Source organism: Adiantum capillus-veneris, chromosome 4, assembly GCF_014529385.1.
Source record: "Adiantum capillus-veneris isolate H3 chromosome 4, ASM1452938v2, whole genome shotgun sequence".
NCBI lineage: Eukaryota > Viridiplantae > Streptophyta > Polypodiopsida > Polypodiales > Pteridaceae > Adiantum > Adiantum capillus-veneris.
In genome coordinates, this window is record NC_140934.1 from 136,366,906 (window position 1) to 136,394,087 (window position 27,182).

At 39.8% G+C, this 27,182-nt stretch overlaps 1 long non-coding RNA gene across 2 annotated transcripts in view; it reads left to right on the forward strand.

Annotated features, from left to right (window-relative positions):
- The first annotated feature begins 13,725 nt into the window (after positions 1-13,725).
- The window catches only part of LOC147460030 (uncharacterized), a 73,608-nt gene continuing 60,151 nt past the window's right edge, over positions 13,726-27,182 (forward strand). Inside the window, exons 1-4 of one of the 2 annotated variants that reach the window (XR_015187747.1) lie at positions 13,726-14,080; positions 17,354-17,414; positions 17,830-17,890; positions 20,613-20,673. This is a non-coding gene — a long non-coding RNA (uncharacterized LOC147460030). The remainder of the gene's footprint in view (positions 14,081-17,353; positions 17,415-17,829; positions 17,891-20,612; positions 20,674-27,182) is intronic. The other variant, XR_015187746.1, reaches the window with a different exon arrangement.

Below are 27,182 nucleotides of genomic sequence, written 5' to 3' on the forward strand. Positions count from 1 at the left end.
CAAGACCCGTTTTTTCACACATTTTAGGTTGTGAAATGTTGTGCAAGGACAAGGTTAAAGATGGAATTGATATTCCAAAAAAATGTCGAGTTTTTTTCAGCTAATGAGACAACTTTCTAGACAGATAGCACCTCAAAATTCATTTTGAAACTCTTGACATAATTGAAGGAAAATGGTCACTTAACAGGACATAAAAGTGTCCCAGGACATAAAAGTGTCCCATTACCAACCTAGTGTTAATACAATTAGTAGGGCAAGGTTGCCCAATCCCCTAGCTAGATTCTTCCTATACAGCTTCAACCATCGCTTTGTCACCATCTTCAAACTTTTCCTACGAGCTTTGATCCATAGCTTCATTTGATTCTCCATGCATACACTCTTCGGCTAGGACCGCATCCTTGCTAGCTGGGCTAACAAACTCTTGTATAGCAGTACACCAAATTGGAGGTACAAACTAAAACGAATGACTAGAATGTCTTACCCATGACAAAGCAGCTACCTCTTTGACGCTTGAACTCCCCTTTGGCTTCATGGCATGATGCAACTCCATTGTCGAGCTCGATATATAGGAAAACCCATCTCCAGCTTCAATAAACCCATCTCCAGCTCTTGTTTGCTTTCTTGCTCTTTACCTTTGCCAAGAAAACCATTTGCGCATAGTCCTATGCACCACCACACTCGACCTTCTCTTTGATTCGCGGATGCAAGCATGCTAGAAACTGCTTTTGCTTGAAATGATCTCCATTTCGTACACATGTAACTGCAGCTAGTTTCTCCCAAATAGACTCAAATTTACTCAAAAACAAAGCAGAATCTTCACTTACATCCTGCTTCAGCTTGGTCAATTGTTCACCCAAGTCCGATGGAGAAACCTGCTTGTGAAAAGCTTCAACAAACTGTTTGCGAATCTCGCTCAGCGACTGATGATCTCCATGGAAGGGGCTGCTCCTACGGCCCTATTATCTTCCGCTTTCCAAGGGACCCTGCCCATGCCATGGCAGCCTAGCTTGAAACAGATCAAGAGAGAGAGAGAGAGAGAGAGAGAGAGAGAGAGAAACCTAAACATGATAAGGTCCCCACCCATAAACATAGAGAAAGGATTAACACAGCAACTAATGTCAACCATAACCCTTAGCCCACCCCCCCAACTAGGCAGACAAACAAAGGAAAATATGAGAAGAGAAGTAATTCCAAACTTAATGGGAAACAAATGAACAAGTTTTCACTCCTAGCAAGTGATTCCAAACTTAAGGGGAAAGAAATGAACAAGTTTTCACTCCTAGCAACCCTACCTGAATGGGAGGACTCAGAAGTGACCGATTCTACTTGCGCTGACCACAATGAGGTTGGATAGGCAAGTCAAGGAAGCTGACTACAAGATGGAATTGGATCTAAACAAATCCGATAAAGCTGACAAAAGTAGCAAGGAAAATGTGGCCCCATACCCCTTTATGAAGAATACATGGCTTGCTCCTATGGACTGCCGTAAGGACAACAAGAGGGCCCATAACTCGGTATCTTAGAATTCCTCTAAGGGAGGTTAGAACAAGAGCAGGAGAGATAGGAGGGTTAAAAAATGAAGCTCCTATCGTGGAATTTCAAGGGGATCTCAGACCCCCACAAAGCTCAAAAAATCAAAAATTGGGTTTGAACTACCCGGTCAATGTCATTGGTCTACATGAGATTAAAATTACAAAAGAGGAGCTTCAGCAGAGATTGAAGACAGTCTCAAAAACTCTTTGCTGGCATCACTCCAACCATAGTAGAGTTTTAGGAGGAACTACGTTAGGGATCCCCAAAACTCCCATTGGAGGATAAATACTTAGAAGTCACTAACTGGGGACCATTGGTTAGCCATGCGTATAGAAGAACCAGTGCTTTGCACCCTTGTTTCAATTTATGTTACAGGTTTAACTATGGATGGAACCAAAGTTTGGTAAAGTCTAACCAAAGTAGAAGGACCAGTACTACTCTTTGGGGATGTGAATATGGTGAAATTTTAGAGGACATGTATAAAAGCAAGGGTACTACTATCTCAGGAACCGAAAAAGCCAGTTGGTACTTGTTGAAAAACCAAATGGATCTTTGGCATGTAGGTGTAGGAGAGTTCACCTCGCAAAATTATTCTCAGGGAGAAAATGCCTAAAAAACAAGACTTGACAGGTCCTCTCTAAGAATTCAACAGGTTAATAAATTTAATAGGGTTAAAGCTAAGCCTAGGTACACCTCTTGTGCCTCAGATCACTACTCGCTAGTTATTACCCGAGCTCCTAAGAATTCAACAGGTTAATAAATTTAATAGGATTAAAGCTAAGCCTAGGTACACCTCTTGTGCCTCAGATCACTACTCGCTGGTTATTACCCGAGCTCCTAAGCACACCAAGATTAGTAACCATTGGTTCCATACAGACTCAAATCTATTCAAACTTTAGGAGGTCCAAGAGCACATTAAACCCATGTGGATGCAAACCTTTTCCAAAGGAGCCACCCTTGCCAAAGTCTGGTATGAAGAAATCAATTTGACAGAAAAATCTCTGATTAGCTTCAGAAAGAAGTAGCTTACATAAGGAGAGCCAAGAGAGACCGAACTTACTGAAGGCTGGTGGAACTCGAAAGCCAAGAGCAAGGAAGACAAAGAAATTCAGCCCAAAATAAATATCTTAAGAAAACAAATGAGATCTTAAGAGGATCTTACGATGCACCACTCATCTATCCTAGCTCATAAGCACACCAAGATTAGTAACCATTGGTTCCATACAGACTCAACTCTGTTTAAAATTTAGGAGGTCCAAGACCACGTTAAAGCCATATGGTTGCAAACCTCTTCCGAAGGAGTAACCCTTGCCAATGTTTGGTATGAAGCAATCAAGTTGACACAAATATCTCTTATTAGATTCAAGAAAGAAGTAGCTTACATAAGGAGAACCAAGATAGACGGAATTTACTCAAGACTTGTGGAACTCGAAGCCAAGAGCAAGGAAGACAAAGAAATTCAGCCCAAAATTATATCTTAAAAAAACACATCAGATCTTCAGAGTATCTTACGATGCATCACTCATCTATCCTTTTCACAGAATGGTGGGCAGGTAGAATAGACAAGCCCTCAAAAGAGATGTTCAACAAGCTAAGAAGAAACGGCAAAGGGAAGTGGTTCCTATGCTATCTTCACCCCAAGGAGTAGCGAGCACTCACAATGAAAACCTAGAGATAGCAAGGAAACATTTTGAGGAGCTCTTTAGCCCTCCAGAGAGCCTTCACCCAAAGAAAATCAGACCACACAATAGCATATGGGAATGTAGGAAAAGGGTTATCCCTCTTCGAATTGTTGAACAACTAGAAGTGAACCTCTCAATAGAGGAAATTAACAGAACTATTGAATCTCTCAAACCGAATAAAACTCCAAGGATAGATGGATTTCTTGTTGAATTTTATAAGAAATTCAATGTCACATTAGCTCCTATTTTGCTACTAATTTGGGAAGAATCATTCCATCACAAGGATCTCTCGAGTCCTATTAATACAGGCATCAATTTTTTTCCCAAAGCTATTTCTTTGAGAATCACTCCCACCCTCATGAACTCGCTATCTTCATAGCAAAAGGGTTTTGTTAAGTGGAGAAGAATTCTGGAAGCTGTGATTTCCATGTGCGAAGGCATTGAATATCTATTATTTGTCAAAATTGACTTTGATAAATAATATGATAGGCTCAGTCCCACGCTGGTTTCTTTCGTCCAAACTCTTCTTGGGAATGCAAAAACACGTGTTGCTATAAACTGCATGATGTCCAAAGCTTTTTGATTAGCAAGGTCGGTTAGGCAATGATTCCCTTGTCACCCTTACGTTTTGCTATAGTAGTTGATGCCTTGAATTGGCTTATTAAAGACAGAATACAGAACGCGTCCATTAGGGGAATTACTTTGCCTAATGGTAATGAGAAATGTCTCTCTCAGTTTGCCGATGACACTAATGGTCTACTCACCACAATGATAAACAATCCCTTAAAATTTTTTTGGGACTATCTCATCTTCTTTTGCTCAGCCTCTGGCTCCAGAATCAATCATGAAAAGACTGGCATTAAAGCAGTCAGGATACCTCTTCCTAACTGGATCCTAGATCACGGTTGTTCAATAATCCAAGGGGGAGCCATATTTAGATTATTGGGTATCCCTATGGGGTTCAAATTTACTCTAGTTCAGAGGTGGAATTGGGTCAAAGGAAGATTCGCTTCGACCAAACTTGACAGGTGGATGGGTTTTCAGGCTTGTCTAGTAGGAAGGGGGATGGTGGTCAAACATTTCCTCTCAGTCTATGTCTTGTTTTTTCTATCATGTTGGAGACCCCCCGAGTCACACTTGGAAAAATATCAAGAGTATGTAGAAACTTCTTGTGGTCTGGAGATCCTTACAAAAGAGGATTGACCAAAGTAAAATGGAAAGTATGTTGTTTGCCCAAGGAAATAGGGAGCTTAGAGGTCACTGACATTAGCTCCTAGGCAGACAAACTATCAGTCAAACCCATTCTTAGGGCTATTGAGAATCCAGAACAAGAACATGCTACACTTTATTTTGACATCTTGACGGGTTTCAACTCAAAGGTCATAAAGTTTGGCAACATATGCCTTGGATCACGATTATTTTTGGCCCATTCCCTACTCTCCTACAGAGTTCATAGTTAGTGAAGACATTATAGGGAGCTTGGAGCAGATGCAAACAGATGCTGTAAGTATTGAAATTGCACAAGCATGAAAAAGAACATCTCACGGCAGCATACATACCTGCTAAAGTACTCGCATTAATTTTCCTAATAATGTTTGCCTTACATGCCGCAGGCCTTGCCTGTACCACTATGCAACATGCCTTGCCGGTCATGCCAGAACACTGTGACAATTCTCCTTGACAAACATCCGTTGGAACAAACTCCCCTTCCACCATGAGTCATGGCCTTGAAGCTTGCTTTTACTAATGAAAAAATTTCGGCAAAATAAACTCCGAAACAAGAGAGCCTTTAAATATATCTGCGTATCGACGACCTTGTTGACCCACTAAGGTTAGTAACAAGCTTTAAATAAATCTGCATATTGGGGACCTTGTTGACCCACAGAGGATACCGTTCTATTTACCGAAAGTCGAGATAGAGTTACCTCGTCTATGTGGGACAGTGTCGAGTATGGTATCATATTCAAAGCATAAAAAGATCGGCAATGATTTCACAGACAAGCCATACCTGTGTTGGCCCACATCCATTGCCATAATCATTGAACCATGTTGATGCCCCTTTGCATGCCAAATTTTCCAAGGTGTGTCAACCATTTTTGTTGTCGAACGAATTGTACAGCCTTTGGATGCATGATGGCATGCTGCAGCTTCCCCATGCGACTCTCCTAATGCAAATCGTCATTTTGCTATAGCCATGCAGCTTCGCATGGAAATTTATGGCCACATGGTAGTGTGATGAGACCCTTGGGTGATCCATTGGCACCTAGGGCGCCCAATAGTGTGATAAACAAAAATAAATAACTAAAAATTTGCTCGAAGCTCCTGGCTATGGCAGCGCACCGTTGTCTGCGCAAGGTGACACCTTGAGAGGACGCGTGGTGCGGTGTTTGTTGGGCTATGCTGCTGTGACAAATTCCACTTCTTGGACCAGGGAAAATTCGGCACGCTCAACACCACTTGGTTTTGTGCAGGTCAAAGCCACCAGCCTCCCTCATCCAAGGGTTGCTGCACACGTCGGCTTCGAACCCTTGCCGACATGCTTGGTCATGCAAACTTGAGCCCACCATGGAAGGGGCTGCTCCTGCATCCCTATTCTCTTCCTCTTTCCAAGGGACCCTGCCCACACCATGGCAGCCTAGCTCGAAAGAGAGAGAGAGAGAGAGAGAGAGAGAGAGAGAGAGAGAGAGAGAGAGAGAGAGAGAGAGAGAGAGAGAGAGAGAGAGAGAGAGAGAGAGAGAGAGAGAGAGAGAGAGAGAGAGAGAGAGAGAGAGAGAGAGAGAGAGAGAGAGAGAGAGAGAGAGAGAGAGAGAGAGATGCACAAAGCCATGCAAGTCACATATTTCTCCTTTCCTCCATAGCTGCTCCTCCCTCAAGCTCTAATACCAGTGAAAGACCGAGGGGAGACTGAATGCCGGACCCTCTTCCCAGCCAACCATTTTTTAAGAGGGTGCATGGCCCTTTGCGCCCCTAAATGGATCCCCTGTCCACACCTTCAGTCTGGCCCTTGGCCTAGGTCCCTGACCCCCCCTAGGTCGGGCCGTGCCCTCTAGCCCTTGGGATGACATATGGAAGACCAAAAATCATAAAAATTCCCATCTCCTTTTTGGGGGGGAAAGTGCATCCTTTGAACCTCTTACACATCTCTTACACACCCACCATTCTTGTACACATGGCGTACACCTATTTGTCAAAATGTTAATCACCTCCATAAGAACATGGCAAATAAACAGGCCCTTCTACACCCCATCCTCTTCCTAATGGTGGGGCAAAGGGACATTTTGTCAAAGAGTGCTCGATGAAAAACCCTAAACATGAGATAAAGGTCCCCACCAGTAAACTTAGAGAAAGGGACTAGAGCAAAACCTAATATCAACCGTAACTCTCAGCCGACCCCCCCAACTAGGCAGACAAACAAAGGGAAATATGAGAAGAGAAGTGATTCCAAACTTAAGGGGAAACAAATGAACAGGTTTTCCCTCCTAGCCTACCCTGTCTGAATGGGAGGAGTCATAAGTGGCCGATTCTACTTTCCCTGACTCAGACGAGGAGGAAACCACAATGAGGCTGGATAGGCAAGTCAAGGAAGCTGACTACAAGATGGAATTGGATCTAAACGAATGCGATAAAGCTGACAAAAGCAACAAGGAAAATGTGGCCCCATACCCCTTTATGAAGAATACATGGCTTGCTCCTATGTACTGCCATAAGGACAACAAGAGGGCCCAACTCGATATCTAAGAGTCCTCTAAGGGATGTTAGAACAAGAGTAGGAGAGGTAGGAGGTTTAATAAATGAGGCTCCTATTGTGGAATGTCAAGGGGATCTCAGACCCCCACAAAGCTCAAAAAATCAAAAACTGGGTTTGAACTACCCGGTCAATGTCATTGGCCTACATGAGATTAAAATTACAGAAGAGGAGCTTCAACCGAGATTGAAGACAATCTCACAAACTCTTTGTTGGCATGATCAGTCCACCAACCATAGTAGAGTTTCCGGAGGAGCTACATTACAGTTCCCCCCCCCCCATTGGAGGATAAATGCTTAGAAGTCACTGAGAGGGGACCATTGGTTAGCCATGTGTATAGAAGAACCAGTGCTTTGCACCCTTGTTTCAATTTATGTTAAATGTTCTACTATGGATGGAACCAAACTTTTGTAAATTCTCACAAAAGTAGAAGGACCAGTACTACTCTTTGGGGATATGAATATGGTTGAAGCTTTAGAGGACATGTATAAAAGAAAGGGTACTACTATCTCGGGAACCAAATAAACCAGTTGGGACTTGTTGAAAAACCAAATGGATCTCTGGCATGTAGGTGCTACAAGAGAGTTCACCTGGCAAAATTATTCTCAGGAAGTAAATGCCTGAAAAAACAAACTTGACAGATGCTATCTGTGAATTCAACTGGCTAAAAAAATTAATAGGGAAGCTAAAGCCAAGCCTAGGTAAACCTCTTGTGCCTCAGATCACTACCCGTTGCGCGTGCACAGAGCTGCCCCTCGCGGTTGTGCCTAACTTGCCTACTACTAATAGAGCTAATTAACACTAATTACCCTAGCTCATAAGCACACCACGATTAGTAACCATTGGTTCCATACAGACTCAACTCTGTTCCAAATTTAGGAGGTCCAAGACCACATTAAAGCCATATGGGTGCAAACCTCTTCCAAAGGAGTCACCCTTGCCAAAGTTTGGTATGAAGCAATCAAGTTGACACAAAAATCTCTGATTAGATTCAAAGGAAAGAAGTAGCTTACATAAGGATAGACCGAATTTACTCAAGGCTGGTGGAACTCGAAGCCAAGAGCAAGGAAGACAAAGAAATTCAGCCCAAAATCAATATCTTTAAAAAACACATCAGATCTTAAGAGGATCTTACGATGCATCACTCATCTATCCTTTTCAGAGAATGGTGGGCAGGTAGAATAGACAAGCCCTCAAAAGAGATGTCCAAGAAGCTAAGAAGAAACGGTAGAGCGAAGTGGTTCCTATGCTATCTTCCCCCAAGAAGTAGCGGGCACTCAGAACGAAAACCTAGAGATAGCAAGGAAACATTTTGAGGAGCTCTTTAGCCCTCCAGAGAGCGAAAATCAGAGCACACAATAACATGTGGGAAGGTAGGAAAAGGGTTATCCCTCTTCGAATTGTTGAACAACTAGAAGTGAACCTGTCAATAGAGGAAATTAGGAGAAATGTTGAATCTCTCAAACCAAATAAAACTCCAAGGATAGATGGATTTCTTGTTGAATTTTATAAGAAATTCAATGCCACATTAGCTCCTATTTTGCTATTGATTTGGGAAGAATCATTCCATCACAAGGCTCTCTTGAGTCCTATTAATAAAGACATCAAATTTTTTTCCAAAGTTATTGCTTTGAGAATCACTCCCACCCTCATGAACTCGCTGTCTTCATAACAAAAGGGTTTCGTTAAGGGGAGAAGAATTCTCGAAGCTGTGATTTCCATATGGGAAGGCATTGAATATATATTGTCAAAATTGATTTTGATAAAGAATATGATAGGCTTGAGTAGTCTTTCCTCACTGAAAGCTTACTTATGATGGGTTTCAGTCCCACGCTGGTTTCTTTCATCCAAACTCTTCTTGGGAATGCAAAAACACGTGTTGCTATAAACTGCCGGATGTCCAAAGCTTTTTGATTAGCAAGGTCGGTTAGGCAAGGATGCCCTTGTCACCCTTATGTTTTTCTATAGTAGGTGATGCCTTGAATTGGCTTATTAAAGACACAAAACAGAACAGGTCCATTAGGGGAATTACTTTGCTTAATGGTAATCAGAAATGTCTCTCTGAGTTTGTCGATGACACTAATGGTCTGCTCAGCCTTTGGGACCCTAGGTTAATCATCAATAGAAGGTCCCTTTTCCCTCAAGGCCAAATCTGGACATTATCATGTGGAGACCAACTATCACCTAAAACCTTGTACTAGAAATGGGGATCTAGACTGTCCCACCCACCTAGCTTACCTCCAGCTCTTGAGGAACCCCTGCATGTCACGTTGAATAGGAGATGACTCACTAATTATGACAGGAAACAGTGGAACTTTAAATTCAAAAATATATGGGACACAGGAATTCAGGACAAACAGTCTATCCTTCTGTGGTTTCTACTACACAAAGCAACATGGATAGGCAAGAGAATGAAGGATGCTAACATCAACAATGATACTTGTTGTAGGTGCAATAGAACCATAAAGAACATCCCTCATCTTTGTGTACATCATCCCTATGTCAAGAAAAATATTGTCACCATTGATAATTGCCCTCGGTTACACCCCAAACTGGAAACAACGGCTCTTAGGAGACTCGATCAAAACCTTTGATGTGTTGTGGAATAGAAATAGAGGCGAGTTTTTATGGATTGTGTGGAAAGATAGGAACAACATGCTATTTGACTGTGCTTACCAGGCCAATAGTATGAGAAAATTGTTTTCTAATGTCAACCTGCAAGTAAACCAAGTGAAGCTAGACCATTGTCGAATTTACAAGGCCAACCTTGGCCTGGGGTTTTACAATGGTGCTAATCTCAAGAAAAGTCAAGAGGTCCTCCTGGAGGGGTCCAAGGACCACCTGCATCAGATGATGGAGGAATGAAAGGGAGAGGGAGATATGATTACTGAACTATAGGTCACATACATAGAGTAGGTGATCTACAATTTTCCTGGGCCTGGGACTTTGACTAAGATGGAAGTGATGCTTTGTTATGGTAGAAAAAATAAATGAGGCTTAGTTATTTGTTCAGATAACTAAGCGTGGCGTGACCATTGCCTAATAATAAGTAATATAGCTGTCGCAGCTCGCAGAGAGAGAGAGAGAGAGAGAGAGAGAGAGAGAGAGAGAGAGAGAGAGAGAGAGAGAGAGAGAGAGAGAGAGAGAGAGAGAGAGAGAGAGAGAGAGAGAGAGAGAGAGAGAGAGAGAGAGAAAGAGAGAGCTTCAGTCGTGCATACATATTGGCCAAGGCATCACCAAGCTTATCCATTGGGCGGCCACTTGGGTTGAATTTTGGTGGCCCTTGGCCCTTGTTGGGCACCACATTTAGCATACATTGCCGATCGAGGTATTGCCAAGCACAACAACTTTCTCTAGTAGCCCTCGATTAACAATATCATCATGAATTTTGACGCCCTTAAAAAGGTCTTGAATAGTGCCACAAGCGTGCTAGCTAGATGCAAGTATAAGTGATTGCATTTGAACAATGACCCTCAATTTGTATCTGCTTAAGCCATAGCCGTGTCGGGCGTTTCCTGCTATCAGCAACCTCCGATAAATGATATTCTTGTCAAGAACAATCATACCAACCAAAGTGTTGCTGCAGGACAGTCCAAAAACTCGGTCAAAGTTTAAAAAAATACCAGATGGGACACCGACTGAGCGGATCAAACTGGGAGTCGGCCCCCGACGAATCTTTAAAGGCTAATATCTTGGCAACTGGAACTCCGATTACTGATCTGAAAAGACTGACGTGCTCCACAAAGTGAGCACTTCAGGCCCGTGCATTCATTTCAATTCTATCAACTTAGCTGCAGTTGCCGAATCCGGTACAGATCTGCAAACGACTTAAACTTCAAAGTGCCATAATTTCTTCACCGTGACTCCAATCGACGAGCCGTAAAGACAGGCCGGTAGATCACTTCAAGCACTACAATTCTAGATCATAAACTCACATATGTGCTCACTTTAGGAATACTCCTTTTTGGCATCATTAAGGCATCAATTGGCCCTTTAAAGCCGCATCTGGCATACATTAATCATTAGACTTGGCCTGTTAACAAGCCCTGATCATTGACCATTAAATGTGTAGGCTTCAAAGAAGCTTAGCTTGCATTTCTCTGCTCTTTTTCTCATCATGGCAGCGGAGCTGCACGACATCGCTATCTTCATAGCAAAAGGGTTTCGTTAAGGGGAGAAGAATTCTCGAAGCTGTGATTTCCATGTGGGAAGGCATTGAATATCTATTGTCAAAATTGATTCTGATAAAGAATATGATACGCTTGAGTAGTCTTTCCTCACTGAAAGCTTACTTATGAGGGGTTTCAGCCCACGCTGGTTTCTTTCATCCAAACTCTTCTTGGGAATGCAAAAACACGTGTTGCTATAAACTACCGGATGTCCCAAGCTTTTTGATTAGCAAGGTCGGTTAGGCAAGGATGCCCTTGTCACCCTTACGTTTTGCTATAGTAGTTGATGCCTTGAATTGGCTTATTAAAGACAGAATACAGAACGGGTCCATTAGGGGAATAACTTTGCCTAATGGTAATCAAAAATGTCTCTCTCAGTTTGCCGATGACACTAATGGTCTGCTCACCACAATGATAAACAATCCCTGAAAGATTTTTGGGACTATCTCATCTTCTTTTGCTCAGCCTCTGGCTCCAGAATCAATCATGAAAAGACTGGCATTAAAGCAGTCAGGATACCTCTTCCTAACTAGATCCTAGATCGCGGTTGTTCAATAATCCAAGGGGGAACCATCTTTAGATTATTGGGTATCCTATGGGGTTCAAATTTACTCTAGTTCAGAGGTGAATTGGGTCAAAGGAAGATTCGCTGCCAAACTTGACGGGTGGATGGGTTTTCAAGCTTGTCTAGCAGGAAGGGGGATGGTGGTCAAACATTTCCTCGAGCAGCCTATGTCTTGTTTTTTTTGTCTGAGTCACACTTGCAAGAAATATCAAGAGTATGTAGAAACTTCTTGTGGACTCGGGATCCTCATAAAAGAGGATTGGACAAAGCAAAATGGAAAGTATGTTGTTTGTCCAAGGAATTAGGGGGCCTGGAGCTCACTGACATTAGCTCCTGGGCAGTCAAACTATCAATCAAACTCATTCTTAGGGCTGTTGAGAATCCAGAACAAGAATAGGCTACACTTTTATTTCGACATCTTGACGGGTTTCAACTCCAAGTTCATAAAGGTTGGCAACATATGCCTTGGATCACAATTATTTTTAGCCCATTCCCTACTCTCCCACAAAGTTCAGAGTTAGTGAAGACATTATGGGGAGCTTGGAGCAGATACAAAGAGATGATAAAATTGAACTAGGAGTCTAAGTTTAGTTGGCCCATCAGAGGTTAAGAATCCTTATGGTGTTCCCTCCACCCCACCCCCCCTTTGGACACTAACCAGTTAAGGTCAGCTAGGAGAATCCACAGCAATGGGATAAAAAGGTGGAAAGACCTGTGGCACACTCAGGATCACAAGTGGTTAACTGAGGCTGATCTAATAACCATGCACATGCTACAACCGTGGGAACTTAGGTTAATCATCAATAGAAGGTCCCTTTTCCCTCAAGGCCAAATCTGGACATTATCCTGTGGAGACCAACTATCACCTAAAACCTTGTACTAGAAAGGGGGATCTAGACTGTCCCACCCACCTAGCTTACCTCCAGCTCTTGAGGAACCCCTACATGTCACGTTGAATAGGGGATGACGCACTAATTATGACAGGAAACAGTGGAACTTTAAATTCAAAAATATATGGGACACAGGAATTCAGGCCAAACAGTCTATCCTTCTGTGGTTTCTACTACACAAAGCAGCATGGATAGGCAAGAGAATGAAGGATGCTAACATCAACAATGATAGTTGTTGTAGGTGCAGTAGAACCATAAAGAACATGCCTCATCTTTGTGTCATCAGCCCTATGTCAAGAAAAATATTGTCACCATTGATAATTGCCCTCGGTTACACCCCAAGCTGGAAACAACGGCTCTTAGGAGACTCGATCAAAACCTTTGATGTGTTGTGGAATAGAAATAGAGGCGAGTTTTTATGGATTGTGTGGAAAGATAGGAACAACATGCTATTTGACGGTGCTTACCAGACCAACAGTCTGAGAAATTTTTTTTCTAATGTCAACCTGCAAGTAAACCAAGTGAAGCTAGACCATTGTCGAATTTACAAGGCCAGCCCTGGCCTGGGGTTTTACAATGCTGCTAATCTCAACAAAAGTCAAGAGGTCCTCCTGGAATGGTCACATACATAGAGTAGGTGATCAACAATTTGCCTAGGTGATCAAAAATTTGCCTGGGGACTTTGACTAAGATGGAAGTGATGCTTTGTTATGGTAGAAAAAATAAACGAGGCTTAGTTATTTGTTCCTGGCGTAACCATTGCCTAATAATAAGTAATATAGCTATCTCAGAGAGAGAGAGAGAGAGAGAGAGAGAGAGAGAGAGAGAGAGAGAGATGCACCAACATGTAGAGCTTCAGTCGTGCGGCTGTATAAATATTGCAATTTGGAGTTGGAATCTTGGCGGAAGCAATCAACGAAGAGCACGACGTCATGCACATGCACGACGTCATGACCGTGAGCGTTGAGCTGTTGATACCGATAATTACTTTCAATTTCTATACTTCCCTGATCAATTATATGCTGCCACGTAAATGAGTAAGTATAGGCTGCCACGTAAATAACGGAAAACCTTTCTTAGAAGTCAAGTATGAGGGCGTCCACGATGCTCCTTTCATCAATCATTCATGACTTACCTTTCTTCTGTGCTCTCTCTCTCTCTCTCTCTCTCTCTCTCTCTCTCTCTCTCTGCCTGCCTCTCTGCGGTTCTATTCTCTTCTCCTTCTTCTCTCATGACTCATGAGTCATATATGCGTAATACTGGCTCGCCAGGACGGTATATGTCCCATGAAGACAAAGGGTGGAAAATACGACGAAGGTGTTCATAAACAAAGGCATCAAGCCTTTTATGATTGATCAATCAATGACGGGATGTCCATCGTTACTAAATTTGTATTGATCTCTTGAGCAACATCTCCATCCCTTATGGTTTTCCCAGCTAGCTGTCCGTCAGGTGGATATGGATACTGTTGGGCGAGAGCTGAGGTCTAGTAGGAGGTATGATAGATTTGGGAACTTTCTAAAACATTCATGACATTTTCTCACAAAAAATACAGTTTTACAAACTTTTCAGTTGCCTGACAATATGGAAAATTGACAATTGTGGTTAACTTCATTCCTTTTTAAGAATGTCCATGCCGAGTTTTGCACTAGCTGGTGGCTACAACGGTGAGTTTTTTGAAACTTCATTCAAGTTTCTATTTGAAGTCTGTTTTATCTCATGCGATGTGTACCACAACATTATGATAAGGATAAGGTGCCCATTGGGTGGGACACGGCTCCTAAACTATAGTGTGCTATGTTTAGGGTCTCCGAAAAATAGGTCAGGGCACCTGTAATAAGAGGACGTGCTCGGATTAAGAGGAGAAAATTATAGTCCCTTATTATAGTCAGTAGAGTGGTATTAGAACTTTAGTAACACTTCTTGTGGGTGTTGGAAGGGCTATCATTGCTATTTTTAGCACTGCTGCCATCTTTTTGGCAAAAAACATGCAAAGGCAAGACAGCTTGGAAGGGCAGAAGGGCAACGGTGACCTTCACTTTTTGTTGTGCAAATGACCGTGAAAAGGAGTCCCATCTTATGTTTGTTGATAACTTTCACTTGTGTAGCGATGTCGCCGAGGACCAATAGAGGGTGACTTGAATGTTTCTTTCTCTTGCACGTTGTTGTCATCGTCGAGGACTTTGTGTTTCGTATTTTGAGAGGTTTTTCCAATTGGAGTACCCAATTTTGGGCACCCTCTGCGGTGTCAAGCTTCAGATATCGGCTTTGCTTTTCCAAGAGTTCTGATTGTGGGCTAAGAGGCGCTAAAGCTACATGGTAGTCATAGGGTCTTATACATGGACCGCCAATCACATGAAGAGCAATATTTAGAGAGGACTCAATGAATATGACTCACTTATAAGTTTTTTTTCCCCATTGCTTTAAGGGACTATAGGATGGTGTAGCAAGGACACCGATGTCAAGGCTACAAGCCTAGTCTTTTTTTTCCAAGTCTACACACCATGCCATATACTTCTTCTGTGATGGCAAGCCCTCTTAATTGTTGGATTGGTTTCATTATTTGGTGACATTCTTTTCAATCAGTAACCGTGTATCAAGGAAGGTTTCAAAAGCGATAAGGTCCTAACGTTGATCTAAAGTTTCTGTTATGATATCAAGGGTGATGTGCAAGCTATCTCGTAAATGTAGATTTCCTGCATGCATTTGCTATGGAAGGTTTGACGATTTTTCCATTACATATGATCTAGGTGAGTACGAATCATAATGTTGTAGACATTAATCACCACTAGAATTGTGCATATGGCACAAATGCCATAAACTCGCAGAGTATCATTGTTTTTCTCACAGTCGAACATGAGCTCCAACAAATTTTATCATGTTTGCAAACTCTTGGATTATTAGTTTAGTATTTGCATAATCCATTTCAAGGTATGCTAGTTCCTTTTACAAGCAAGGACACATGAGCTCCAACAAATTTTATCATGTTTGCAAACTCTTGGATTATTAGTTTAGTATTTGCATAATCCATTTCAAGGTATGCTAGTTCCTTTTACAAGCAAGGACACTGAGTGTGCCATAAAACTTTCCACTTATTTTTATAAAGGGTATCAACAAGTACGATGGGTACCTCTAGTTTTTCTCCAACTTTTCTCTTGTAAAATTCTCCAAGATGAATCTCTAGAGATGGTATGGTGAATGTAAAGCCTTGGAGAGAGTGCAAACCAAGATCCCTTCTCACTAGATTAGGACACTAGGAGTGTATAGTTTGGATGTAAGCCTTGATCATAGATACAATCTGCTTTGGCAACTGATCAGTTAGAGGAATTGTATAGCCATATAGAGACACTTTATTTTTTCAAGTAGAGGTAGGGTAAAGTAGCCAGTTTAGGGACGGTTTACAAACAAGACTTTTACTTTTAATATTCTTGGGGGATATCTAATCATTTTGAATATTAAAAATTGCATCAGAATCCTCATGAAAAGATGAATCTGATGATACCAAGATTGATATTTTTTACGGTTTTTTTTCAATGCTTCACTTGAGAAACTTTATTTTTGACCTTTTTAAATGCATTAGAAACTCTCAAGGCCCAACTTTGGTACACTTTTCAAAAAATCACAACAATTAGACACATAGGCAAGATTCTAAGAATATGCCAATTTAATTCTCTGAATTGGAGGCGGGTCCGTTCCAAACTTGGGGCCCAAAAAAATTTGTCTCTAAATTGGCTACTTTACCCTACATACTAATTCAGATATCATGTAGACATGTCTGACCACAGAGAACCATCCGTTTAGTTCTACGGAAAAAGTCCACGTACCCAAGGCTCTTTATCTTATAAGGAGAACAACACATATACTCCACATGTGGAGAGTAAATGTACCCATGGACTTCGACTTAGGACACCAAATGTTTTTAGTGTCACAACTAGGTCGAATGGTTAATCATTTTCTTGATTGATTTTCATTAATTTATCATCATTTAGTTTATGGAACTGATAGTTTCTAGAGTAATTAGAGCATCTCCTTTGGTGTTAACTCTTCTATTTTTTTGATATATTGGAAGAGAATCCTTTTGGCCAAAGGTAAAATCTCTTTGGAAAACAATGTTGTGAATTTTTTTTAATGTGTAGTCCTTGCTATGAGTAGATACATCCATGCATGTGTATAGGATTCACGATATTTTTCAAGTGGACCAATACATCTAACACAAATTATATAAGAAAAATGTTGGTGCCCTTGTGAAGAGATTTTTCATTGATGTTCTCAAGGATAAAAACTACTCTTCAAGGGGGGAATAATATTAGGAGAAGGGTAAGATGCCCTCTATGTGGGGCACGGTACCTAGGCAAGGCCAACTGTAGTTTGCTATGCTTAGGGGTCTTTTAAAGATGGACCATGGCACCTATAAGAGGAGGTCGATAGGTGGAGCAGAACACAGGTCCCTCAATCATTACACAAATCAAGTATACATATTAATAATGGTGGACATTTCAAAGAGAGTAGCATGATTTCACATTGACAAGACTACAAGGCTTGTAATTTGCATCCAAACTTCCGTGTGTATGAGTTTGCTTGTACTGCACACATAGACTAGGGATATGGCATATGTTCAATTGCTTATAGGTTTTTAGGAGACACAATTTTGACTCTCCCCCATACTTTTGTATGGCACTTTGGTGTGACGTGTACTATATGGTCTACATTTCCACTCTTTGTTTCGTTCCATGACAAAAAATTTAACTATTCACATTGTTTTCTTGTAGCTCTATAAAAACAACATTCAATGTCTTGAACACTTGAATGAGACTTGTACTAGATTACCAGGTTAGTAGTGTTTTGCACTTTGGTTTTGCTTCTTGGTTTTAGAATTTTCCATTGTTTCCCTTTAATTTGCTTTCGCCACATGTTTAGATGCTCGATGTGCATCTTCCTATGTGTTTAATATGTAAAACATGTAAATTGAACACTCAAAGAGAGGAGCATGAATTCACATTGACAAGATTACAAGGTTTTTAATTTGCTTACAAACTTCCGTGTGTATGAGTTTGCTTGTACTGCACACATAGACTAGGGACATGGCATAGGCTCAATTGCTTATAGGCTTTTAGGAGACACAATTTTGACTCTCCCCCATACTTTTGGATGGCACTTTTGTGTGATGTGCACTATATGGTCTACATCTCCACTCTTTGCCTCATTCCATGAAAAAAAATTAACTATTCACATTGTTTTCTTGTAGCTTAATAAAAACAACATTCGATGTCTTGAACACTTGAATGAGTCTTGTACTGGATTACCAGGTAAGTATTGTTTTGCACTTTGCTATCGATTTTTGTTTTTAGAATTTTCCATTGTTTCCCTTTAATTTGCTTTCGCCCACATGTTTAGATGCCTGATGTGCATCTTCCTCTGTGTTTAATATGTAAAACATGTAAATTGAACACACTCCATTATAAAAATGCCCAAATTTTCATAGAAGGCCCTCTTTCCTATTTTTTTTAAAATGCTTCTCTCTACACTCCATTATAGGTAAACATAATGTTCCCGATAAAATCCTATGTGAAGTCCAACCAAGCCAGACTTTCCAACCTAGAATAAATTGATTAAACATAAAAATCTAGGTGATTAGTCACAATGGCACATGTTAGATGATGGAAGAGTATTGTCCCCCTAACAATAACTAGAATGATAAGAGAGTGTGCAAGGCCGCTAGCTAATGCCTTCTTACACATTCTAGCAAAAAATGAATTTTTGTTGTTCCCCTCATCAACAAGGTTATAAGAATGGCTTCTAATTGGTCTCTACAAGAATAATCCAAGAGTCTGTAATTCCTCCTATGAGTTTTGGGAGTCTCCTAAGGCCTTATGTAGACCAAAAAGAAAGACACTTACAAAAATAGTCTAAAAAGCTGAACTATATGTATTGAGATCACAATTTGAAGAGAATAATTTTCTTGTTGTATGTTGCACCTTCCTAAAGACACATGTATTGTGATGGTGGAATCTCCCCGCCCCCACCCGGTCTTACACCCTAAAAGAAGGGTATCTTTATTCCAATCTAGCAAATGTGTAAAGGGTTTTTTTACTAGTCTCTAATCACACATGATAGAAAAGATTTTTTAAGGTGCAGCTCTCGGAATGAAACATAGTTTAAATTTAGTTATCACCACAAAAGCTCACCTAATTTTGAATAGTTTCAAACATCATAGACAACAAGTAGCCTTGGACAGAGTGCAAACCAAGATCCCTTCTCAGTAGATTAGGACACTAGCAGGAGTGTATAGTTTGGATGTAAGCCTTGATCCTAGATACAATCTCCTTTGGCAACTTAGCTAGAAGAATTGTACAACCATATGGAGACACTTCGTTTTTTTCAAGTAGAGGTAGGGTAAAGTAGTCAGCTTAGGGACGATTCACAAACAAGCCTTTTACTTTTCATATTCTTGGGGTATATTTTGAAAATCTAATCATTTTGAATATTTAAAAATTGCATCAGAATCCTCATGAAAAGATGAGTTCGATGATACCAAGATTGATATTTTTTAGATTTTTTTCAATGCTTCACTTGAGAAACTTCAATTTTGACCTTTTTGGATGCATTAGAAACTCTCAAGGCCCAACTTTGGTACACTTTTCAGAAAATCACAACAAGACACATAGGCAAGATTCTAAGAATATGCCAATTTAATTGTCTCTAAATTGGGGGCAGGTCCGTTCCAAACTTGGAGACCAAAATTTCAGGGTTCAACAAGTACGATGGGTACCCTCTAGTTTTTCTCCAACTTTTCTCTTGTAAAATTCTCCAAGAGTCTCTAGAGATGGTATGGTGAGTGTAAAACCTTGGACAGAGTGCAAACCAAGATCCTTTCTTACTAGATTAGGACACTAGGCGTGTATAGTTTGGATGGAAGCCTTGATCCTAGATACAATCTCCTTTGGCACTCAATTAGAAGAATTTTACAACCATATGGAGACACTTTATTTTTTCAAGTAGACGTACAACTAACTCAGATATCATGTAGACATGTCTAACCATAGAGAAACATCTGTTTAGTTCTACGGCAAAAGTCCACCCAAGGCTCTTCTTCTTATAAGGAGAACAACAAATATACTCCACATGTGGAGAGTAAATGTACCCATGGACTTTGACTCAGGGCACCAATTTTTTGTAGTGTCACAACCATGTCGAATAGTTAATCATTTGCTTGATTATTTTTCATTAATTTACTATCATCTAGTTTATGGAGCGGCTAGCTTATAGAGTAATTAGAGCATCTTTTTTGGTGTTAACTCTTCTATTTTTTTGATATCTTGGAAGAGAACCCTTTCGCCAAAGGTAAAATCTCTTTGGAAAACCATGTCGTATAGTTTTTTAATTTTGATTCTTTGCAATGAGTAGATAGATCCATGCATGGGTATAGGATTCATGATATTTTTCAAGTGGACCAGTACGTCTAATGCAAATTATACTAGAAGAATGTTGGTGCTCTGATGAAGAGATTTTTCATTGACGTTCTCGAGGACAAAAACTACTCTTCAAGGGGGAAGTAATATCAGGAGAAGGGTAAGATGCCCTCTATGTGGGGCACGTTACCTAGCTAGGCAAGGCCAACTATAGTATGCTATGCTTAGGGGTCTTTTAAAGATGGGCCATGGCACCTATAAGAGGAGGTGGATAGGTGGACAAGAACAAAAGTCCCTCAATCATTACACAAAGTAAGTATACATATTCATAGTGGTGGAAATTTCAAAGAGAGGAGCATGAATTCACATTGACAAGTCTACAAGGTTTGTAATTTGCATGAAAAATTCCGTATGTATGAGTTTGCTTGTACTGCACATATAGACTAGGGACATGGCATAGGTTGAATCGCTTATAGGTTTTTAGGAGACACAATTTTGACTCTCCCCCATAATTTTGTAGGCACTTTGGTGTGATGTGCACTATATGGTCCACATGCATTTACACTCTTTGCCTCACTCCATGACAAAAAATTTAACTATTCACATTGTTTTCTTGTAGCTTAATAAAAACAACGTTTGATGTCTTGAACACTCGAATGAGTCTTGTACTGGATTACCAAGTAAGTAGTGTTTTGCACTTTGCTATTGCTTTTTGTTTTTAGAAATTTCCATCGTTTCCCATAAATTTTCTTTGATGACATGTTTAGATGCTTGATGTGCATATTCCTTGGTGTTTAATATGTAAAACATGTAAATTGAACCCACTCCATTATGAAATGTCCAAATTTTCATAGAGGGTCCTCTTTTCTATTTTTCCAAAATGCTTATCTCTCTACACTCCATTATAAGTAAATATAATGTTCCTGATAAATTTCTATGTGAAGTCCAACCAAGCCAGACTTTCCAACCTAGAATAAATTGATTAAACATAAAAATCTAGGTGATTACTCACAGTGGCACATGTAAGATGATGGAAGAGTGTTGTCCCCCTAACAATAACTAGAATGATAAGAGAGTGTGCAAGGCCGCCAGCTAATGCCTTCTTACACATTCCAGCGAAAAATGAATTTTGGTTGTTCCCCTCATCAACAAGGTTATAAGAATGGCCTCTAATTGGTCTCTACAAGAATAATCCAAGAGTCTGTAATTCCTCCTATGAGTTTTGGGAGTCTCCTAAGGCCTTATGTAGACCAAAAAGAAAGACACTTACAAAAAAAGTCTATAAAGCTCAACTAGATGTATTGAGATCACACTTTGAAGAGAATAATTTTCTTGTTGTATGTTGCACCTTCCTAAAGACACATGTACTATGACGGTGGAATCTCCCTGCCCCTCCCCCCTCCCTGCCCGCAACCCGGTCTTACACACTAAAAGAAGGGTAGTTTTATTCCAATCTAGCAAATCTGTAAAGGGTTTTTTTAAACTAGTCTCTAATCACACAACATGATAGAAATGACTTTTTAAGGTGTAGCTCCCGGAATGAAACATAGTTTAAGTTTAGTTATCACCACAAAAGCTCACCTAATTTTGAATGGTTTGAAACATCATAGACAACAAGTAGCATTGATTATCCATACAATAAATTAGAACTTTCCTTGCATCACAAGACAACATCCATATCCCATTGGTAATCAAAACCTTTATCTCTCTATAAGAATGCATGTAAGAGTAGTCGTTCCCTTCTAATGGCAGAGATATTATCACTCAAACAATCATTGATAGATAAATCACCATAATCGAATCATAACTTCCACAACCCTTAAGAAGACTAGCAATTTTTTTGATAATTTGTATTCCCTTGCAAAATTGGTGGACTAGTCAGCTCACCATCTTCACCTCCTCTAGCTTTGAAACCCTCGTGCATCTTTTGCAATCCATCTTCACTAGGAATTTCAGAGTCACCATGGAAAAACACTTTATCTTGTGCTACTTCATCCTCATCATTAGAACCTAGACATGGAAGGAAAATAACATCTTTTTGAATGGCACAATCCTCCATATCATCATCTATCAAAGATCTTTGAATTTGTGCTTTATACAACTGTGTATATGGCATAGGGGTAGAGCCTCTTTTGATATCGACGTCTAGTGCATCTATGCTCCCATAACATAATTCTTATATACATAACTATTTATGGTTAAGTCCTATGCTTGAATTTCTTCATAGATTCATGTGTCACTTGCAGAGCCTTTCTCTGTATGTAGTAACCTTTCTTGCACCGCCTCTAGATAGGCAATCTCATCAATAGAGGTATCTTCACTAGTTGAATCATATCCATATAGCCTATATAGAAAAGAATCAATAATAGAATTCTCTTACTATTTTCACCATCATCTTTGTATAATTCTCCTCTACAATAAGCATAGGTTCATGCATTTGATCATAAATATCATTTCTTATGTCAAAGGTATCTTGTCATACATCAGCCATAGAATAACAAGCATCCTCAGACTTTGACATTATCACTTGGATTGCTAATGGTACAACCACTAGCTTTAGCAATCCCCTCCCTCCCATAATTTTTTAAAAATAAAGTAAAAATAAAAAATCAAAATATAAGCTTCAGTTTTGACATGTTATGTTTCTTCAACTTGTGTTGTATTGCCAATTGCATTAACCTATGCAGAAAAATCATCCTACAAAGAATATGCATCTCTCACTACTTTGAGCTTTGCTACAACCTGATCCTGAACATCTATCTAAATCAGTATACTTTGGGTCTATTCATGAAAACCTACATTTTGTTTAGCATTGTATATTCTATTTCTAATTGTATCATGACCCCATATCCATATAATCATTCCTTTCTCACAAAGTAGCTCCTTTCAATTACTCCCATCTTTTCTATATTCTCTAGGAATATATTTTTTTCCCCCCAAACTCCCAATAGTGAGTGTATGTATTGTATTCATCAAAATAATGTACAAAGAAACCTCAAGCTTGTGTTGAACCTTGATGGATGTTAGATTACATTAGACTTCTCAAAGCGGCAACCCACTAGACCATCAAAATGGCGTTGATGTCCCAATACTTGTCACTTGAGTCCTTTCTTTTACTAATGAAGACAATCAATTCCTTGCTTTCAAGTACTATCTTTGTGAAGCTAGCAGTTACAAGAGCATTCTCAAACACCATATGGTTCCTAGCCTTCCAAATTTCATTGAAGTAGCAAACCCTGATGATTTGAGTACATACCAAGAGCATGTGGCTCTTCAACCACATAGCACCAATGAAGAGGTCATTCTTAGAGAAACCTATCCTCCATTTCCTTTGAACCCACTTGCACATTTTCCATGCTAGGCTGCTGATAGCTGCGTAGTCCTTGCATAGGTGAGGGGGGTCCTCACATGCCAATTTTTATAGTCATTTAATTTATCTAATCGAATCCCTATAGCATAAATTTTCACTCCTTTTGGTAGGGCCCCACATAGTACCTTCCATATAAAGAACTTCATGGAGATGGGGGCCATTGTGGATACCATAAGTTCTTCATTATCATCCCCCATCTTTCACCTGGCCACTATTTTATTCATTTCTTGTTAAGGGAGAGATCGAACCAATGAGACAAGTCTATCAGAAAGAGGTAAACATCCTTAGTAATTGGTTTTCCAAATTTCTTCTTCTTGGGCCAAGTAATATACGGACATACAACAATTGTCAGCCCTTCTAGAACTCTGATTGCCATCAGTCTTTCTATCCCACTCAAATTGAACTGAGAAGCTAGTCGATCAATACCTTTCCATCTCCTGTTAATGTTATCCTAGAAACGAACCAGATGTCTTACAAATTTATTGTTCATCCTTTTGGATAGTATGTCCCCTTAAAGAGGGTTCAATGGTAGGTTACAAGCTTTAGAGTGCCAAAGGGACCAGTGTATGATGGATTTTTGGAAGTAAATGGTTAGATCTCCCCACTCTAGTGCCTCCACTCCTCTATTGAACTTTTGTACTAGTTGCCTCGATGTACCTTTGAGTTAAAGGCTTGACTATTCATGGATGATTAGGTTGTCGTGCATCTCCATACCTTTCCACTGGGAACCTTGAGAGGAAAGCTTAGCCTTCCCAATCATGTCCCTTACTGTGATATCCATACCTAGTTTTGTTCAAAGTTTCCGTAAAAAAATTTGGCACACTAGGCCTCTGCATGGATTATCATAACAAGAGACAAGCATGTGGTTTCATAAATTAAGTTGAAAGAATGGCTTAGAATCTTATGATATCCTGAATTAACCAAGAATGTGATTACAATGATTGTCACATATTAGAATGGTTTGAAGAAATAACTATTTGATCTAGGGTAAGCTTGTTTGATCACTATGGAAAGTTATCCCTGGAAAAGGAATAGGGCATGCTCTTGCAAAATGGATCTCGTGGTTAGTGAGAAATACCACGTTTGGTGGAGAATAAGTTGTGGATTGTGGAGATTGCCTCTTGCAGTTAGTGAGTACGTATCGCTAGCACCAAGGAAAATTTTAATTGCTGACTTCACGGCTAGCAAATAAGAAAACCTTTGCCAAGGCCATTTTGATTAGATAGAGAAAGTCCAAGAGTACAGGCAAACTCATGAAGTTGGATAATTCCTTTTGTTAAAATATAGGATTATCTTCATTAGACCCTACTTGAGAAAGTTTGTTTGGGTGATGTTTGAAGGGTTGTATAAAAGAACCCGTGCCTAAAGTTAATGAACCCTGATTGTACATGTAAAAAAATATGGTAGTAAATAAATAACACTAGGAATGGATGAATTTGGCATGGAAAGTGGGAGACTAGAATCCAAATGGAACTATATCTACACAAGGGTGGACCCATTTAGTTGGATACTTTTCATAAGTCTACTTGCTAGAGTTAATGCTAAGTAGCATATCATATCTAGGACTTTATGAATGGCGGCCGTGCCTCTTAAACGTGGGGAAAAAGGCGTTGTTTATAGATCCTAGGTATGTCAATGAAACTTTATGTTTGTAATATAGGATCTAGCTCCCATTAATACCTTTGATTTATCTACCTAGCTTGTGGTATATGAACCTTACATTAACAAACATGAAGGATAGATGATTTCTTCTCTCATATTGCTCATATCCCTGCTTATGTACTTTAGAGTAAGGCGTCATCATTAAATCTTGAGAAAAGGAAGATGAACTATCAAGTCACCCTAAGCTCTAGGTTGGGAGACATACAATGATTTTCTCAAGGAGGAAATTCACTATTTGGAACATGTCATTTCAGCTACTGGGTTGCATATGGATAAATCCAAAGTGGATACCTTTAGGAGATGGCCTTCTCCAAGAAATCTAGAAGAGCTATAGATTTTCTTGGGATATTAAGATTTTGATCAATGATTTGTTCAAAACTATGCTCACATTACTGATCCAATGATGAACCAACTAAAAGCCAAGGAAAAAACGTTTCAGTGGGAGAAGCTCAATAGAAAAGTTTTGATTCTCTCAAAGATGAATTAGCTACACCTTCTATTTTAGCTATCCTGGATTCTACAAAATCATTTGCATTATCAATAGATTTTGTGGAAAGAGTTTGTGTATCAATAGATTGGTGCCAAATTCTTTATGAATGTCATGGAAATCCCAGTGCAAAGTATGCATGCGTAAAGAAAACTTATTGACTCATACGATGAAAATTTTACTAGCCAGGTTTACACGTGTATTTTCAATACTATGTGTTGCATTACCAAAAATGTCAAGTGAATAAAGCAGAGTGCTTGAAAGCAGGAGGTCCCTTGCATCCATTGAAGATTACTAATGGTAAATGGGAAAGTATCTATATCAGTTTTAGTATGGGTCTACCAACCACTGTACCAGGTCATGACTTGGTATGGGTAGTTTTAGATCGATCAACTAAACTTTCCAAGTTTATTCCAACCAAGTCCACAATTAAAGCACTAGAGCTACCTAAGCTGCTTGTTGATAATCTATATCGAGTGTATGGATTCCCAACAATATCATGTGTGATTGTGGTCTCAAGTTTAATAGATTTCTAAAGGGCTACATTTACATGATCGGATACATAATTTAACATCAATACTACAGGTGATCTTGAAGCGGATGCTCAAACTTAATGTGTTAATAAAGGATGAGAAATATCAACAAGTTACCTTCTCAGAAGGGGGCCAAAACCTTAACTATCTTCGAGATATTTTGTGTCTTATAAAATACTCAAGAAAGTTGGAGATTTGTCTACAAACTCAATTTACTTGCACACTCTCGTATTCATATGGTATTTCATGTAAGTCATTTACGTAAATGCTTTCATAGGAACGACAATGTCATTGACCAACAAAATTTGGTCGGATTTTATTGAACCTACAATCCAATCGCATGAACATGAGTGCATTTTGGAATAGCATGATCTATGTATGCGTCTTCATGTGCGTCGAGATGCATTTATTAAATGGAAAGACAAATATGATGAATGCGCCACTTGGGAAAACATTAATGTTCTTAAGAAAAAAATTCTCTTTTTTTTTTCAAGGGCAAAAACGCTTCTCCAAGGGGGGAGTAATGTTAGGCCAAGGGCTAGAGGTCAGGTGCTAGTTTGAGCAGAGCTCACGGGTTACCTATATAATAAGGAGTAGAGGCTAAGAGGGGAGATGGATTCTAAACGCTGTGGCCTCACAACTTTTTTCCTTTGAGGCATAATATGCTTGCTCATTTTTGACATCCTTACTTTAGCTTAAAGCTAAAAACAAATCCTTATATTAAAAATCAATCAGAAAATAATTATCTCTATTCGTTCATGGGGGGTCTCCAAAGTAGATGTAGTGCTATACTTCTTGGAATTATGTGGGTGAAGCCAATACTAAGGAGTTTAGAAAGTTTTCTAGACCTCAAACAGTTTTTTGCACAAAGCTTAACGAGTTGTTGATTAGAAGTTATGATGATTGTTTGACAAGCGTCTTTCCAACTGATATCCAATTGCAGCTCCTCTTCAATGAAAAAATTATGGATACATGTGACTCTTAAAAGATCAATAAAACAGGGTTGTCCACTTGCCCCTCTAATGTTAGCTATTGGATCCCATTATCTAGTAACATTACTCGAAGACAGTGTTGCTAAAGGGGAGACTCAAGGATTGGATTTTCCTAACAATGACCAACTTTTGGCAAATCCTTTCA